Source organism: Nipponia nippon, unplaced genomic scaffold (genome assembly GCF_047370975.1).
Source record: "Nipponia nippon isolate SJK-2023a ecotype South Korea unplaced genomic scaffold, ASM4737097v1 scaffold_1, whole genome shotgun sequence".
Lineage (NCBI taxonomy): Eukaryota > Metazoa > Chordata > Aves > Pelecaniformes > Threskiornithidae > Nipponia > Nipponia nippon.
The window spans coordinates 7,149,365-7,169,346 of record NW_028262290.1 but is presented as its reverse complement, the minus strand read 5'-3'; positions in this window follow the sequence as shown (position 1 = coordinate 7,169,346).

Below are 19,982 nucleotides of genomic sequence, written 5' to 3'. Positions count from 1 at the left end.
ACACACTGGTCTCTAGGTTCACAAACACACACATATTTGCAGATCCTTTGAGCATTGGCACAGCCCCTCTGTGCACTCAACACCCCTGCTTGGATCCCTTTACCACCCCACAGGTCCCCTACTTGCCAGCTGGTCCACCTTGATGTTCGCTGCAAACACGCACACACACACACACAGTCATTCCTCATGCACTACACACTTGCAGGTCCTCCTGTGCATGCCAGCATAGACGCCCCTGTCTGCTTGATACCCTGTCCCAGACCCGAGGTGTCCCTACTTGCATGCTCACTGGTCCAGCTTAAGGTTTGCTGGTGAATACACTCATATTGCCCATGCACACCAGGATTGGGGATGATACAACCAATTGCTCCGCCCCAACAGCTGGCACCAGGCACACGGGTGCCTTCTCCAGACACTCTCCTTCCACATACTCTTACAAATAGCTTTAGTACTTTAATAGTGGTTTTGCACCTATGTCAAACTGCCAAATGGGGGATTAACAATCTGTTGAGCTAGAGACAGTTCACACCCATAACGAAATTACATTCACAGCCTTCGTGACTTCACAGTTTTGTATTGTAAGAAGAAGACAAAACAGAGAACTCCGGGGAACAGAGTAATCCAAGATAACAATAAAATTATTAAATTTGCTACAGTAAACAGTGATCGTAGTGCATCAGCTGTCTAAACGAAGCCAAGTGTATCAGTATCAGGGAACATTAAAGAATAATTTATATCTCTGCCTTTCCTATGTAAGGCATATTTAAGAGTGGAACTAAAGCAAAAGAACAAGGAGCATGTTTTTTGAAATAAAGGAATCAATCACAGTTTGAACCCAATGGGTTTATGCATTTGTAGCTCTATTACATTGGTAACAGCTCAAATCAGTTTCCAATTTTATTGGAACCCAAAGAATATTGTCTTTCCTCAAAATCTCAGATAGACTGTACCGAAGCCTTATGATAATTTAACTGCTTGATTATATTGCTATTTACATCACAGACCAACTATGAACCTCATATTTAGACTTTGTATAATTATCAATTCAGTGATAATAATATGCGGTATGAGTTAGATGCTTGAGCTTCTTTGTAAATGCACATTACAAGGTTTTCCTCATTCTAAGGAGCTGATCATATAAGCACACTTTGACCTGAAGTACAGAATTTCATTTGCATCTACTGCTTCCATAAACACTGAAGAGAACTTTGAATGATCAGCTTCCCAAAAGAGAAATTAAAGGCAAGTCATTTAATTACCTCATACTTTAATCCTGGATTATTTCAAGAAAACCCTTGTAAGGTACTCTACTACGTGTCACGTAGGCCTAACTTAAATTGTATAGTGCAAAAGAGGGCAACAGTCATAATATTCAATTATCAGGAACATGTATAAACTGTGACAGTGACAGACATTAAAGTCATTGCAGTGGAGAGCCATTGGCAGTGGTTGATTAACTCTTAAAAAAGGTGCTTGAATAATTAATTGGTTTGCATTCTCCATATAATTAGTGGATATATTGTGAGTACCCAGATGCATATCAAATGTATCTGCATCTCTCATTAAAAAGCCTTAAAGTTAATTTCTTTCCTAGAAAAAGGGAAACTCCTTTAATTTAAATGAACAAACCTCTCTCCTCAAACATCAACCATCAACCAAACCTAAACAAAACTGCTTGTGAAATTCGAAACACGTCTGAACGTCCCACTCCCCAGTACTACTTATATTCACTCACATTTTGTCTTTTACCTCTTTTTGACTTTCCACTTTAATCCAGTCTTCCCTGAATTTAGTGGCAAAGGTTTCATAGGTGTCAATGGTGTTGGTGTCCCAAACTAAACATGCCTAGACAACTTGCTATACAAATATAGAAATTGATCCTACCTGTGCTTCAGCTGTGTTTTGAAAATGCATAAAATGACCATAAGGGAAGGAACTATTCATTCATCCTTTTTGTAATCTCCTCCTACACCCTGTTTTATAATAGTCTCTGCATGATATAATTCAGCTATGTATCCAATTGGTGACCTCCCTATTAAGATGTTTTCCAGAAATAATGGGTTTATTTTGCCTAACTTCAAACATCTGCAATCTAGGGATCTACATCTGAACTACTGAATATAGGTTCCCTTTACAGTTAAGAGGTATTTTTAAAGTTAAAATCAACTTCTTATTTTAAGCACATACTGAAGAATAAGTAGACGTTTATTTTAGATTTTTGTATATCTTAATTTTTTTCTGATAACAATGTAAATTACTCAGTTGAAAAAGTATACAAAATTGTTTAAAATTCCTGACATATTTACGAATGTTCCAGTATCTTAAGATCCATACTTACATATAAATGTATGTAAATAAAAATGAAAGTATATACAGTAATTTACAAATATATGCACAGGCATTTTACATTTTTTAAAAAAATTCTACTACTGAATTAAAAAAGAAGTTGGTATAGAAAATGGTATTTGAGGTTTGAGAAGTTCTGGTATAATCGACCAGGATATATTGTCCAAAATTTCAAATGCAGTATAGCTATTTATATGGTGATATAACAGATCCAGTTCCGATCAGGGCTTCTTTAACTATCACCACTTCAACTTCATTTTCTTTTTTAGAAAAACAAAATATATTATGTTGCTTTTTGCTCCGTTCATAGCACGTTCAAGCAAAATCAGAACTGGCATTACTAGATGAGTAATCAAACAGGTGGCATCCAAACTAGTTTTTGATGTGTGCCCAGAGAAGACATGATGCAGCTGGCAGTTTATTTTGCATGCCAAGTAAGTCTGATAAAGAAAAGCAATCCTTTCAAAACAAAACCAAAAAACTCAAACAGATGGGAAAAAAAGAAAAAACCAAGGAGTAATTTTTTTTAAATCAGACGAGGCTTTCTTGTTGGAGATTACAAGCCTGGCCCTCTTGGCTAAGCTTTTTGAATATTACTCATGAGAAAGAGCCTAGTTCCTGTCTTGGCAAGTTTCCTTCTGTGAACTTCGAGGAACCGCATGATTTTATGGCTTAGAGCACTCTCCGCTGCCTTTTAGGCATCATTATGTCTATCTGAATTTCCAGAGTAACTCAGCCAACAGTAAAGAATAGAGAAATATTGGATACAATCTTAACAGATACAAATATAGAGGACAGAACAATCCCTTACTTAAGTGGAAGATTTGGAGTCAAATGTGTTTGGAAGGAAAACAGCCCATCTCCGATTTATTTTCAGAATGACAATCCCAATTCCTTGTAGAAATATGACAGCAACTTCTGTCTTTTTATAAATTTTCTATATGCCATGGAGATCAAAGTGACATCATCATAGGGAGGAAAATTCCTGTCCTGTACTTAATATTTTCTCTAATGATATACATAAAAAAAGATATGTTATCATAAGATCAATCTTCCTCCACAATCCATTACTGTAAGAAAAGACATCCCAGAAGTGTCATGAAGAATGAAAAAATTTCATACCTTTGGTTTGAGAGCTCTGAGGATTTGGTTAGAATTGAAATGCAAATACCTCCACAATGAACAAACTGAAAATAACATTAAAATGACAGCTCTTCTGAGGTCTATCTGGCTTTCAAAATTTCTGAATAAGATGGCTAAAAAATACAAATTTTCAAAAAAAAAAAAAATCCAACTTCTATTTGCAAAACCAAACACAAAACCCGAGTACTTCAAGTATGTTTTCATTTCAAAGGAGAACTTGAAATATATAAATATATACACGCATACACATTTTTTAGCTTTTAAAAGTATGACTCTAAAAATAAAAATGTTACTTAAAACTTAGTTCTCAACTTTTCATTTACCTCAATCTGATTTTGATCCACTAAACATCAATTGTAATACTAGTAATTGCACTTTATTTTTATGGTCACAAATTGTTTTCCTTTAAAAGAAAGACCACCATATTAACAATTAATTTAACAATTAAATAATATTTAACAAAGAATTCTAGTTCCTAAGGAAATGTGTTATTTTTAGGTCAGTACATTTTCTTTTAATATCTTATATAGTAGACTTTTAGCTACATTTTTTGTCTTTTTTTAACTTACGAAGAAGAAAAGCACTGTCAGTAAGAAGTTCTCTTATATTACATATAGTCCCAATAGTTTAGATACCCACACAATGGCTCTGAAAAATGATGTGATGAAATGATCTGTTAAATATATAAAACAGAAAGAAAAAAAAAAAAAAACAAAACAACAAAACCCAAAACAGGGCTTCTGTGTCAAGTTCTGCTGTTATAAACTTATATTTTGTTGGATTCATAGACCATGGAAAGCAGATGTAAAAGTCCTGATTTAAAGGTGACTAAAAATTCAAGAAGCTTCTGTATCATGAATGTTTCTAAGGTCAGTTTGGTAGGTGCTCTTATCTTCAATGCTCAAGCCTCACACCTTGTATAGAGCTATCATACCCTTGGGTTACTTTTCCCAAAAGACTGTTAGTCAAATTCTGCTACCAAATGTGAAGTTTTTCTTTCAGAGGATTTGTTGGTGTCCCATGAGTGCAATGATAACAGTCCCAGCTGAGATACCAGGGACTGCTACAGAAATAGTTATCCTTTGTAACACAGGAGAAAAACGGTCTTCATATCTGGCTAGTGGTTCTTTGCATTTCCTTTGCACAATTATCAATAATCCAGTAACGTTCAAAGCAATGGGCAACCATACTTGATATTTGATGCATTCCTTTAAACCATATTTTCTAAATATAGACTGAACTTTTCACAGAACCTGTATTTCAATACTGAAATACAACCATTTGCATGGAATACTTACTATCAGCATGAGCCATCTATCTGAAAATGGTGTCATTAAAGTAAAGACTGTAGGTGATATTAGGAAAAGCAAATGTTGTCAAAGACATGATTAAATTATACTTTTTGATTGTTTGTTTGTTCTGTAAAGAGCACTATCAACTGTTGAAACAACCAGGGGCAAGAAGTTGTTTGACACCTAGCATACTGATCAAGAACTCAAGTACTGAACACCTTATTTGATATAGAAACTGATATCTACAACACATCTAACAGCACATATTCTTTTATTTTGCTTTCTCTTTGTTGAAAATTAGATGCCTAGTCTTCCCCTACAGGTATGAAATCCAGCCCCATTAAAAGGTAGTCCCCCTGTGCATGTGACAACTTTCTCCAACATCTGCAGTTTAGTCCGGTAGTTTAGCTTAGATATCTAAGTTGTAAGTGACTACAGCGAGAAGTGAATCCCATCCCAAAAGCAGGAAGAGAGAGACTGGCTTCTTAAACCACATCTTACCTGTAACTGATTGTCTGCACTTCTCTAGTCCTTTCAGAGAAATTGAAAACAGATTCATGTAAATTATCTATTTTACTTTGTCCTGTTGGGCATTGAGATGTTTAGATACAGATTAGAGAAGGTTAAGAAAACTACCACTGTGACAGTACACAGTACATGATTGCCTCTGAAAATATGGCTAAGTCAACTGTGGATGAAGACTTTTTTTTTAGCAGGTATTCTGTAAATGTCTAAGGAGCAGATCAAAATTTCCAGTGTGCTTATCTGCCTCCATTGTGCTGTACAGAGCTGATGATCTTCCTTTCTTGCCTTAAGCAAACACCATTTTCTGTTGTATCTTATTTCCACTTCAGTCTTTTTCAATATGTTCACATTTCTGTATCCTTTCTGAGTTGAATAATAAAGCTTTTCTTAAGAGCAGAAGAAACTTAGTTATTTGGTGCCACATTCAGAGCTCAGGTACACCTATATAAATTCAAACTAAACCACCAACATCAGCAAGGTTACTCTGAGAGTAGCCTGATGTCACTTTGAGGTGTACTGGTGCTCTACATCTAATTACAAGAACACACTTTGACTGTTTGGATCACAATTGTTTTCATGGGGAACAAATGCATCTTGTTCTTCTACTTAAGCAGTGTCATAAAAATAGGATTATTAGAACTGTGTCAAGTTGTTATGACAACCTGAATTTGGGCCCTGAAAAATTGTGTCTGGTTTCACTCGAGTATTAATAAAAAATTTCCAGCTGAGGAATACTTCTTAAATTCTAGGTAGGTGAAGCCTGTATAGAGCAGCTGGTGTTGTCAAAACATGTAGCAGTCATGATGATTGTAAATAGTAGAGACTCACTGCTCTGATAAAGAACAGTAGGAGAAATGGGCAACACTCAAGTTCAGCTTCTGTACTGGCTGAGTGATATATGAGGCCACAGCTCTGCTGGAGGTGGTTGTTCAATGAGCTGTTAAGATGTTCTAGTCCTTCCTCCCTAAAATCCAGACTTCCTCCCTCCTGACAAGTTTCAGGGAAAGTTACTGTCCTCCCTCAACTGCATACTTTCTCATCCATGCTCTACATTTTGCTGCTGAAGGCTGAACATGGGAAGCTGGTTTGAGGGGCCTGGAAGTTCTAGTAACCCTGCCAAATAGAAAGAAGAGGTGAAGAGACAATCCTTTCTATTTCTTCTCCTTGTCCATGCTCATACTTTCTGCTATGTCTTCAAAACAATGAGCAAAAAGTCAATTTCTATATAATCCCTATATTTGTAATAGGAAGACTTCTTTTTTCCCTGCAGTGTAATATACTAACAAACAAAATAGTGAACAAAAATGAACAAACAGTCAGAGAGCAGGAGGTCCCATATTTGTCTCCATCTTTCATTCAAAAAATGTATATCTAAGACCTGACACTTAAACTACTGAATATTAATATTAGGTAGCGGGCACCTTCTTTTGCACAAAACGTTTTTCTTTGGCTTAAAATTCAGTATTAGGACATCTAAACAGTTATATTAAATGTTTTGAGATTTGCATCATTTTTCTGTATATTCTGAAGCGAAATAAAATAAACAAATATGGGAAATATTTACTTTCGATTCTTTAACAAACTATTTAGGATTTAACACTTTGAAACAATATGTTGCTTCCTTTGGCTAGTATTGCAAACAAAACTGACAAAAAGGGTTTTTTTCCTAAATTACGGTATTTCATTTGAAAAAAGTACTTCCCTCATTTTTTCATTTTTCTAAATAATAATATTTTTAGCCAAAACATGCATTTTAATTTTTGAGTCATTGTTGAATCAAACAATTATTATTTCCCTACCTTTATTTATGAGATTGAATTACTAGCTTTTACTACAATAATTCAAATTAAAACTATTCTTTCTGGCTTAAGCTATTTTAAAATTTTAGTTACCAAAATGATACTGGAATAATGATCTTTTTAGTAACATTTCTGTCATTTGAAACTGAGGTAATTACTCTATAGGAATACAAACCCAAAAAGTCTGGGGTGAACAAAATGGTTTCCATACAAATGTTTACAGAAAAGTCATTTTTTTAACTGAATGGAAAATTGTCCTCTTTCTGGTTTGCATTTCTGAAATTTTATACAGAACACTAAAATTTCACATGTCTTTGGGATAGACAGAGTGACACATTTTTAACAGTCCACATGAAGGCGAGAGCTGTAGTTGTACTTATAATTCATGCCGGGTCAAGGTAGAACTCCAACAGCAAAACCAAGCCATGTTCAAAATGACAAGTTTATATGCTGTCTGAGTTTTGAAGATGTGGCACTGAACTACTGTATACTATAAGTCACAATGATTGCACAGAAACACGTTCCTCCTGATTACTGTACCTGTGGAATCCATGGGAGACCACAAGCAATTTACTGTGCTTCTGCTCAGTGCAGCCCAGTAAATTGTTTTCACCATACACTGAAATTTTTTCGCATATGAATCATCAAAGGTCTTTGCTGATCCTCAGACTATGTTCTGATGGGGCTATTCGCAGCTCCTCATATTTACCAGAACAAAGATATTGCCAGCTATTGTTGCTGGTTTTTTCTGTCATTTATAGAATGAGTAATGTTTATATTGCTACATATAGATGCCTGTGTGTATACACATACATATGTGCAAATATCCATATGTATATTAAATAGGTGTGTATATGTGTATATGGATTTATTGTATAGGCAAAACCCCAACAGATTTCTATATAGGAGTAAACAGACATATGTATATGTATGCATATGGTATATGCATATTGCATGTGCATGTATTTCTATATATGTCAGTGAGCTTTCCTGTGTGTATGTCTGTGTATGCCTTTTGATTTATTATTTTCTCTTTATACAGATATAAGTTCAGTAATGAAGCAATACAGCAATAGAAACAGGGTTTCCTGTACAAAGAACATTCTTACCCCATCAGTAAAAAATGACCACATAGTTGCTTTCAGTCTTCTTTTCCACTCCGTTCTTCTCTTTCACCCGCTGCCGTATCTATTTTCTGGCTAATTTCAACTCCTAACTTTTGTCCTGTGAATCACACTACATGAGATTGCTAAAACTGTCTAGACAGTGCAAATACGTGGTTTTGGATCCTCTGCTGGTTCAGAGGTGCAGTTGTACCACAGATCTACGCATTCTCACAAAGAAGGGCTATGTCTACTAGAACTAGCAAAGCATGGGAAACTGAATACATAATATAATTTTCATTCTCCTAGCAAGATTGTGATCCTAGATTGGTATAACAATCTCATAAGTTGAGAATGATAGCTGTTCAATGTAAAGTCCAAACCCAACATATTTCTGAAGTAAAATAGTGTTTCTTTGAAGCTTTTCTGTTGGCAGTTTCTAGTCCTTACATGAGCTGTTCACAATGGCAGCTCAGCCGTCAGTTCGCTTCCCAGGCTGCATATGCATCTGTGTGATATACGTGGTCTGAAGCAGTCATCTGATGAGAGAGGCAGTGAGCTTCCCCAGCTGTGGGCTGCCAAGAAGTAACAGGCCCTGGAGCTGTCACCTAGTAAGTGTCATCCCTCAAGTAATCTGTCCAGAAACTGGGCAAGTCTCTCTTGAACCTGGGTTTCGTTTTGTTTTTTTTTAAGTTCACCGGAATTTTTCTGTTTGATGTGTTTTCACAAAACATTTTGATTTTAAGTAATCACCCTTGTCATGTGCAAGCCTTATCTGTTTGAGATCTTCAAAGTAGTTCCAGCTATAAAACCAGGTCTCTTTTCTTATTCTTACTTTTTTATTGAACATTGGTAAGGAGGTTGTAATAGACAAAACACAAGGATAATTCTACACTGTCACAATGTGCATCTTTAACCTTGAGACGTTAAAAGACTAAAAGAGTAGGAAATGAATAATCACATTTTCTTGGAAGTAATTTCTTCATTTACAGCTGTAGACTGAGATTTGCAAAGATGATGATTCAGCTGGCAGGATAGAACGTGATGAGAAATGATAATAAAATAACTTGTCGTGGCTTAACCCCAGCCAGCAACTAAGCACCACACAGCCGCTCACTCACCCTCCTCGGTGGGATGGGGGAGAGAATCGGAAGAGTAAAAGTGAGAAAACTCGTGGGTTTTCGTAAAGACAGTTTAATAGGCAAAGCAAAAGCTGTGTGCACAAGCAAAGCAAAATAAGGAATTCATTCACTCTTTCCCATCAGCAGGCAGGTGTTCAGCCATCTCCAGGAAAGCAGGGCTCCATCATGAGTAACAGTTACTTGGGGAAAAAAACCCACCATAAATCCAAACATCCGTCCCCATCCTTCTTCTTCCCCCAACTTTTATTGATGAGCATGATGTCATATGATAAGGAATATCCCTTTGGTCAGTTGGGGTCAGCTGTCCCAGCTGTGTCCCCTCCCAGCTTCTTGTGCACCCCCGGCCTACTCACTGGTGGGGTGGTGTGAGGAGCAGAGAAGGCCTTGACTCTGTGTAAGCACTGCTCAGCAATAAGGAAAACATCCCTGTATTATCAACACTGTTTTGGTGAGAAATCCAAAACATGGACCCATACTAGCTACTATGAAGAAAATTAACTCTACCCCAGCCAAAACCAGCACATGGCTATAGGCCAAACCCATAAAAGCAAGGTAGAAATTTTCCACAGAATCACATTTCCAGGACATACATATGCATAACGCTTTAGACTACATGTAAACATGTGTTGATATTGGTATCCAGTAATCAATAATTCTCAGTGCTGGAAGCATTTTGGCCAGATATATTCAAGCTAAAACTAAATTTTGTTTTCACTGCATGGTTAAAAAGTAAAAATATTGCCTCAAGGATAAATTGCAAACTTTTCCTTCAGGACCTATTCATAAATAGTAAAAAAAAAAAAAATCCTCTGGTCACTCCTCTTAATTTTACTGCATGTGGCATGAACAGAAGAGCTAATAAAAATGGGAAGACTGTTGTCAAACCTGGAGTTTTCTCTTCTTCTTGCCCTGCTTTCCATCTGCTACCATGGACTCATAACCTTTCTGTTCCTGTAACAGAACACATCTGTAGACCAGTGTCACATTTTACCCAAGAGACCCGTGTTGGAAGATTTTAACTTTTAGTGGAGGTGCTTTAGATGGTTTGCCAGGACGTTACACTGCCAAATGGAAGATGTTGCAATGGAGTCGAATGAATAATGGATATCACAGATCTTGTCTATTTTTATTGTCAGTATTGAGTGAGAAAGGACTAAAATCTATTTTTGCCTTTCATTATCACCTTATGGTTACTGCTGCCTGACACTTGTAAGAAGGGTATCTTGATGTTGCTATTTATCCCTCAGCGAGATGTATTCTATTGCAATTGATGTGGAATATGTTAGCACAGCTGTGATTCTCTTTAATTTTCTCCATATATTCCCCCAAACCAAACACACACAATCAGAAACACTCACATACATGTAAATGCGCACACATACATGCATAAATATGCAGAGTCACAAATACATCGCTTCAGTTGCTTACTAGTCCCTTTGACTCTATGGAGGTCTTATGAATCAGCAAAATTTGTTTGATTTGCTGCTGATCAAATGGACAGAGAGGAGTTGAAGATTTTATAAACACCTTAAGGAAATATAATTATATAAGGCAACTCTAAACCTTCCTTTATTGTATAGATATAACCATCAGAAAAAGTCTGTTACAAGTATCTCATAGGCCAAGAATGTGCTTACATCAGCCAAAGCAAAAGAAGATACTGAAAAAACCCCAAACAAACCAAACCAAAAAAAAGGACCCAAACCCCAGTAATAGTAATAATAATAAACAAACCAAGGTAACATAAACTTGTTGCATTTTTAACTTTGAACATGAAAGATATGGTTAACAGTCAGGAATGAAACAAGGGACCAGGAGGGAAACGGCACTATTTTTCACAGTAACTTAAAATTCTGCTAAGGGTTGAGGCACACTGCTCTGATTAAAGTTCGAACAATTTTATATCCAATGGAGGAAGACATGACAAACACCAAAGACTGGAACTGAAACTGAAACACATTGAAATTATTAGTCTGAGATATATTTTTAGCACTACATGTTATTAATACTTCAATCAAATCACAAAAATCTGACACATTTTCTGACTTTTGGTGTCTTCTCTAGTGTCCTTTTGTTGTGAAAAATTCTGAATTGAGGCTTATAACTAGGATGTAGTTTTAATAGGAACAGATTTGTTATCATTTAAGTGAGTAAGAAAATTTCAAGTCAGGAAATCTCTGTATCACAGCTGACGTTAGTAACTCTAATTTTAAGTGAATAAGTTATATTCTTTTAAAGGAACAGCTATCCTAATAGCTCTTAATGAGAGATGATGAGGAGTGGGTTTCATCTCAGATGACTTTGGTCATCTAAAAACTAAAATCTTAATTAAGCTCTTGTCATAGCAGACTGCAGTGGGTAATTTATCCCATCCTAAAACAAGTGTCCAATATTGGTTGGCCTTCTGAAGTTGTACACAACACCCTTTGGATACATGGGGAACCCATATATCAGAGATCCAAGTCTCATATGAATAAAATTTAGTGAGGTTTATCCCAGGCTAAAATACTTTTCTGAATGGTGTCTTAAAGTCCAGTTTCTTCCATTTCAAGTTTGTAGAAGCAGTAGAGATTAGACGCCTGTCCTGGTTTCAGCTGGGATAGAGTTAATTTTCTTCCTAGTAGCTAGTATAGTGCTGTGTTTTGAATTTAGGATGAGAATAATGTTGATAACACACTGATGTTTTAGTTGTTAAGTAGTGCTTACACTGGTCAAGGACTTTTCAGCTTCCCATGCTCTGCCAGGTGCACAAGAAGCTGGGGGGGGGCACAGCCAGGACAGCTGACCCAGACTGGCCAAAAGGCTATTCCATAGCATATGACATCATGCTCGGTATATAAACTGGGGGAGTTGGCCAGGGGGCAGTGATCGCTGCTCGGGGACGTGCTGGGAATCGGTCGCTGGGTGTTGAGCAATTGTACAGTGTATCACTTGCTTTGTATATTATTATTGTATTATTTTATTATTATTATTATTACTATTATTGTTATTATTACTACTATTACTACTGTTCTATTTCATTTTACTTCAATTATTAAACTGTTCTTATCTCAACCCATGAGTTTTCTGACTTTTACCCTTCCGGTTCTCTCCCCGATCCCACCGGGATCGGGGGAGTGAGTGAGTGGCTGTGTGGTGTTTAGTTGCTGGCTGGGATTAAACCACAACAATGCCCTACCATTCTTCTATCTGTGAAATCTCTAAATCTACAAAAAGTATAAAATCTTGCTCTTTAATGGCACATTTCCACAGCTTCCAGAAGATCTCCATAAGAATGGCATGGTTGTTTCCTAGAACTGCATGCAGAAAAGGAGACATAGTACTTTCCCTAAAACTCACTTTTCAGTATCACTAACTATAGGCAAGAAATTCAGCAAGCTGAAGATCGTATGGACCTATAGCTCCCAACATGGGTAGACTCATTTTGCATCTCCCCAGAAAATCGGTAAAGACTTGTCTGCAAAAAGGTACGTAGAGGCATCCTTTGATGCATGACGTAATCACATTCTCATCTATTTAATATGGACCATGTTGATTTAGTATCATTCTAGTTTCCTAAAAAATATATTATGCACTACAAAATCAAATGCCTCACAGAGGTCCAAGAATACTTCAGCAATGCTGTTACCTTTATCAATGTAATCATCAAAAAATGATTAGAGTAATCAAAAACATCCACAGAGAGTTTGCTTTTCTTAGTTCATTGAATCTTTTGCATTCTAGAGGCTGAGCTGTGAATTATCATTAGTGTGTTAGGGGAAAACTGTATTTCCACTTCTTTAAGCAATCATACAGTCCTTTTTGTCTTACTCTTACTATCTCTTTCTCATTTCTGTTTGGTTTTGGTTTTGTCTGTTCTTTTTCTGTGACAAGTGAAGAATTCCCTGCTGCTTTTTCATTATTAATGCACACAAGGACCATAAAACAGAGAAAGCCAGAAAGCAGAGCTGCTGAAAGATGTTTCTGAGTTTTGTTTTCTTTAATGATGTGGAGCAGCAATGAAAATAATGTCACCCTCTTCACACTCATTGGAATCCAACCTGAAATAGTGTTAATGTTTAAAAGTCATAAAGGATGTTGTTTACTTTGATATAATAGTGTATAGATCCATAAATTAAAAGCACCAGCACTGTGTGCTTTTCAACACTCATTTCTCAACTTTCTCCTGTGCACATAGGCAGGTTATTTTGTTTCACAGGAGTATAACCGTATAATCTTTCTGTTAGGTTGGCAAAGGAATGGAAAAACACACTGCCTTTAATCAGCCTTATTTTGGATTTACATATACATGTATTAGTATAATCTCCAACATGGACTTCTAAGGTTGCCTCTTCCAGGCAAAAAAAAAAAAAAAAAAAAAAAGAGAAGAAAAGGGTTTTTGTTTGGATTTTGGGGCTTTTTTGGTTCAGTGGTTTGTTGTTGGGGGGGGGTGTGTTCTTTTTTTTTAACATCACTGCAAGGACTGTTACATCCTTCAGAATGGACATAGAGGAAGTAGTGAGTGAGAAAATATTAGAGGTCATTGGAGTGGGAGACTGCAGCAGCAAAAATGGGGAGAGATTTTACTCCATCTTCTCAGTGTGCCAGGAGCACTGCACAGAATCAGCAACTCAGATTATATTCCCAGATGAAGGCATTTTAGCATGTTGGTGAGAACTGAAAAATACTATAAATATATAAAGATCTCAGTAAAGTTTGTTGTTCATTTATTCATTCATTTTCAAAAGCTAACTTCTGGATTTCTGCTAGTTGATGAAAGTTCCCATTTCTCCTTCTAGTGATTTCCTTAGGATGTGTTTTTAGTCAGGAAGTTTGGAAAGCTAAATTACCCCATAGACTTAGATACCCAAAGCCAAGGGCAGTTTCACACTTATTTGTGTGTTTCCTTATCTATGTTGTAGTCAAAATGATTAAATCAGTCTTGTGGATTTTGCAGTCCAATGCATCCTTTAGGCATGTCCCTATGGTAGAAGAGAACATCATGATGGAGTCTCCCAAACAGGCCTTAGTAGAACTGCTCCATACCCAAGACCCAACAAACTGACTGGCAGCATAAGGGTCCCAGAAGAAAGGTTCATAAACTTCTTCAGAGGCACTTTATCTTCCCTGGAAAGGCCTGTTAGTACATGCTCAGCACTGCATTAACACAACTATGCTGTTTCTACTCCTAGAATTTTTTGTTTAGCAGGAGTAGGGAGATCTCGAGTTGTATTGGATGAAAGCCCTAGTATACTAGGCAAAGTACATAATAGACCTACCTTCTAGCACTCAGTGACATGTCTTTTGAGGCCCTGTGAGGCAAAGTGATTTCCTAAGGGTATGCCTTGGGTGGTATGACTTGCTTTTTTCCCTCCACAAAAGGACATTTCCTTGCAGTGCTCTTTAGCCCAGTGGGACTGAATGCTGAATAAAGCATTTCCCATTGTAAGAACAAGAGCAGAATTTAACCTTTAATCTTTAGCATATTGGTGCTACAGACAAGTGTCTACAGGAACACAAGAAATTTCCTGTGAAAGTCAGGCTGCCTGCTTATCTGGCTGAGAATAAAGAGATGAAAACTTCCAATTCTAGATAAAACACTGTGTATGGGGTTGGACTTTTTCCCTTCCCCCTCCATCCCTCGAGGTATGTTGGCAGCTGGGAAGATAATGTGTGTCACTGCAATATCTACAACATTATCAGAGAGAGCACGGGAATGGTCACATCCCCATCATGGTAATAATCTGAATCTATTCCTAAGGCATCAGCATCTTCACCCAGCCTCTGCCTGAATGACAGCTCAGAGTCTGCAAAGGCATCACAAGCTATCCTGGTACGCTATGAGCAGTCAAGGAAGTTGACAGCTGTTTATAAAAATCAGCATAGCTAGCTGCTTTTTCCAAACTAGTTTTCAGTCATTTTTATATCTATGTACGTGAATGTACAATATCTGTGTGGTAGCCTGATGCGCTCTGTACGAATTAAGGAGGATTTCAATCTATGCCTTTTTGTGGTATCTTTTTTTGTTCTTTCTCTCTTTTTATTAATAGAAAATCTGTCCATCAATGATGAGGTCCCAATGTGCTAGCTACCATGTAAATATGCACTAAGAAGATGACGGAATCACAGTAAGGAGAGAAAAAAGGTAGGGAAACATTACTGTCCCTAAGGGGATGAAGTAGGGAATTATTAGATTAATATTGTAGGACTGAGGAGATCAAAATAAAATGGGAAGTTTATGACAGGGCTCCAGAAAGTCTGACCTTCTTTTGTACTTGCTTTTCTTAGGCCAAAGTTTATAAGACACATTTAAGCATATGCTTTATTTAAGCATATGATAATTTTCTTTGAAGCTCTTTACTGATTTTTTAGTGGGTCAGCCTTTTGTTGTTGCAGGTTATGACTGCTTGCAAACATGCTCAGCGTGCTGATATTTTGCTCACATTTTAAACATCGGTTGTTCATATCAGAAAGCAGTATCAGACAAGGCTCAGGGGTGACTCCAAAGGCATAAACTAAGGAGTACTAAAGGTCAAAGCTGAAGCAAATTTCCAAAACTATTAAGGGAATCATCTTTTGCTTAGCTTCTAGAAGGCCACAGACAGCTATATAAAAGTCTTCTTTTTTACATCTTAGGGGTTAAGTGAGCCAGAGTGAGAGAAGTGATCTGTACTGAAGATAAGTTTACACACAGCTCAGGTGCTTGGGTCCATAACCATGACTGAAACACATACACTCTTGGCACAGGCTAAACTCTGTGCAATAGAGTATACCTTCATTATTATCGTGGTTTAACCCCAGCCAGCAACTAAGCGCAACACAGCCGCTCACTCACTCCCCCGACCCTGGTGGGATGGGGGAGAGAATTGGAAGGGTGAAAGTGAGAAAACTCATGGGTTGAGATGAGAACAGTTTAATAATTGAAATAAAATAAAATAGAATAGTAGTAATAGTAATAATATACAATAATAATATACAAAGCAAGATACACTATACAATTGCTCAACACCCACCAACCAATGCCCAGCATGTCCCCCAGCAGTGATTGCTGCCCTCTGGCCAACTCCCCCAGTTTATATACTGAGCATGATGTCATATGCTATGGAATAGCCCTTTGGCCAGCCTGGGTCAGCTGTCCTGGCTGTGCCTCCCCCGCCAGCTTCTTGTGCACCTGGCAGAGCATGGGAAGCGGAAAAGTCCTTGACTAGTGTAAGCTCTGCTTAACAACAACTAAAACATCAGTGTGTTATCAACATTATTCTCATTCTAAATCCAAAACACAGCACTATACCAGCTACTAGGAAGAAAATTAACTCTATCCCAACTGAAACCAGGACAGTTATGAAACAGAGGTTTGCCTCCAAGTTCCTTAACTCAAACGCTGATTAATGTCCCAGGAAAAACTTGAGTCTGCATCAAGTGCAGGTTTTAGGGCATAGAAGGCAGAAATTATCTACAGTGCATTCAAACAGCTGCTCTGTTATTTCAGTGAAGAGAATAAGGCCCCAGAACACCTCTCAGAAGGTGAATATGGACAGTTAGAGAGAGTTAAACACTTTGAAGTGGGGTCCACAATGAACATTAGACTAAGCAAGAACTCTCAGAATAAGTGAAAATAATAGTTGAACTTAAAGTCAAGGAAGTCCTCATTCCTCTAAAGCTTAGACATTACAGTGCAAGCACTCAGTCAAGCCCCTTGTATAGTCCCTTGAAGATTAGACTTCAGCTATGGTTGACCTGACTTCTCTTACCACTGTCTAGGTACATGTCTCCACCAGCAGATTGTGTTCTCTTGTTGAAGCTGGTTTGCATTTCCTGGGTTATTTAAAGATTACTTGAGAAAAAAGACTGAGTAGACATGAAAGTCCTGGAGGAACAGAAATGGTAGAAAATTGCATGTAGCTGCTTCTGAAAGGAGGAGATGGCTGAGCAAGGATCTTAAGGTGGTCAAGTTCAACATGATTAGTTAACTAAGTTAATTAATTTCCCATATGAATATCTACTATGTATTCAGGAATACTTAAAGTATTTTCTGACTATAACCTAGAAAAAGATGTGTAGACAAGGAAACAAATGCCGTATCTCAAATTTTGGTGATGTTAGAGGAATATTCTTTCTTCTCTGGCTGAATTTACCTACTTCAGTAAATGGTTTTATGTTAACACTATAAAATGAACTAAGATACTTAGCTGTTTTTTTAAATTCAAAAGGAACCGAACAATTTTCCCCCTTATCCTGAGATTATTTATTCATTTCCACATGACCAGCTTTTGGCCGGTAAAATGTCTTAGATAATCCCAGTTTTGTGACTTGAACATATATGCAGATACACATTGACAGTACTGAGTTTCCTGCCCTAGGTTACTCAGTGTCGTCGTAACTTCCATATGCAACTCACGCAGTATGTGTCAATGAACAAATAAATGCATCCCACTTATGGCTATAGATTAGGATTCACTTGAGAAACTCAAGTCACTTTCTTCTTTAAGGTTATGTGAACCCGCTGTTTTGACTTTACTCAAAACTGGAGTCATCATCAAAATGTAAGACATTGTGAACTTTTGTTTTTCTTTGGCTCCATGTTGAAACTGTTCTGTTGTTTTGCCTGACATACTCAGCAGAGACAAGGACAGACAGTTTCCACTTGAATACTGCAACCACTAAGCTCTAAAATAATTGAGTACACTTCTCTAAGAGTATTAAAGCAAAATACAGCAGTTCAGCTGAGAGAAAGAGGAAAATGATCATTGTCAAATACACTGTACCTGCATAGGACATTTTGCAAAGACTACAGTGCTGCAAATAATAATAATAAAAAAAAACATATAAAACTCTTCCCATACATCAGCTGAAAGTTTCAACCAATGGACTATTGAATACAGTAGGATAGCCCCTATCTGCTGCTCCTTCCTGCCTTTTTTTTTTTTATTACAAGGAAGGAGACACTTGATTAGACATTTAATTAAAAAAAAAAAAATCTTGGTTGTGAATCTAAAGTGGAAGAAGTTGGTATTTCCCTGAAAGAGGCAAATATTCACCATGTGCATTTTATAAAGAATATCCTCAAGACTGGGATATGTGGACTTTACTATGTGGCTAGAAACCACAGATTTAGGCAAGAGGAAAGAGTCAGCGTGGCTTTTGTAAAGGGAAATTATGCCTCACTGTCCTACTGGAGCTCTATGACAGTGTCCATCAAGGAGACCCAATAGACTCTATATACTGAGATTTTCAGAAATCCTTTGAACAGTGAAATTGTGAAGTTGCAGACAAATTGCTTTCTAGTAGTCAAATCCTGTATCTTCAGACTTCAAACAACCAAGTAGGCAATACAATGGCAGATAAGCTTCATAAAGTTAGAGGTCGGATAGTACACAGCGGGAAGATACTCCCATTACTGCAAGTATGTGTTACAGGGTCAGACTCTTGCTTCCAGATCAACTCAAGTTAATCAAGTAGCCTGTTCTTTTCTGAAATACAAGAGAGCATGAAATATGTGTCTTCTTTTGGCATGCAGTCTAGCAGTTCACTCTGGCCTGTTGCCATCAACAATGTGGATACAGAGTTCAGCAGTGGTTTAGTTGATTATTTTGTATATCTGTGTGATTTTCTACAGGTTTATTTTCTTAACTGTTATATTGGATGTCCATGCCCAGGTGTTGGCAGCTGGAGCTGCAGGGCAGTCTCTGTGAGGAGAGGCCAGGGCTGAGGCTGCCCCATGCTGGACACAGCCAGTCCCAGCCGGTCCCAGCCGGCTCCAAGGGCCCCACCGCAGGACACAGCTGAGCCCCTCAGCCAAGCTGGGGGCGCCGGGAGGGAAAACAGGTTGCCAAAAGGGCCCCAGGCCGCAGCAGGGGGATCTTTCCTGCAGGAGCTGCGGCCGTGGAGAGCCCAGGCGGGAGGAGGAGAGAAGGTGGGACTGGGAAAGGGGGCAAGAAAGGTGACGTTTTAATGTTTGTCTTTTTGTTTCTCATTACCCACATCATTTGTTTGTTTGTTTGTTTATTTATTTATTTATTTATTTATTGGAAGAAGTGAACACGTTAAGTTGAGCCTGTGATAAAAAAAGGGTGGTGGCAAGGTGTTGTTTTAATATTTTGTTTATTTGGTTGTTTGTTTATTTCTCACTACAAAAACATATTTTAATTGGCAGTAAATTAAATCACTTTCCACCAAGTCAAGTCTGGTTTGCTTATAACAGTAACTATTAAGCAAGCTACCTCTTTTATTCTCAGCCCATGAGCTTTTCCATCCTGTGTTCTTCCTGTGTCCTGTTGGGGGGAGGAGTGAGCAGCTTGGTGGGCATTTGGCAGCTGGCCAAGGCTAACCCACCACAACTACCTACTACTATGGGGAAATGGGAAGTTTGGGAGCCCCTGGTGACAACGGGAGAAGATTCCTTTCACTTTGATAACTGGTTGTTCCCTTCCCTTTTTTAAGATAATTATTACAATAGCGATATGAGAGTTGTATGTTATCTAGTCACTGGGAATTCCTGCAGAGAAATGAATCAGATATTTTTTTCCCTTTCTCAAGTACATTAACTTTTCCCAGCTTACTTTGACATGGAAACACTGTGAAAGTAATTGGCTTCAACAGAACTGTCTAGCCATGCTGAACACTAATGATAAAGCGTCTTAGTTTTCTAGCCCT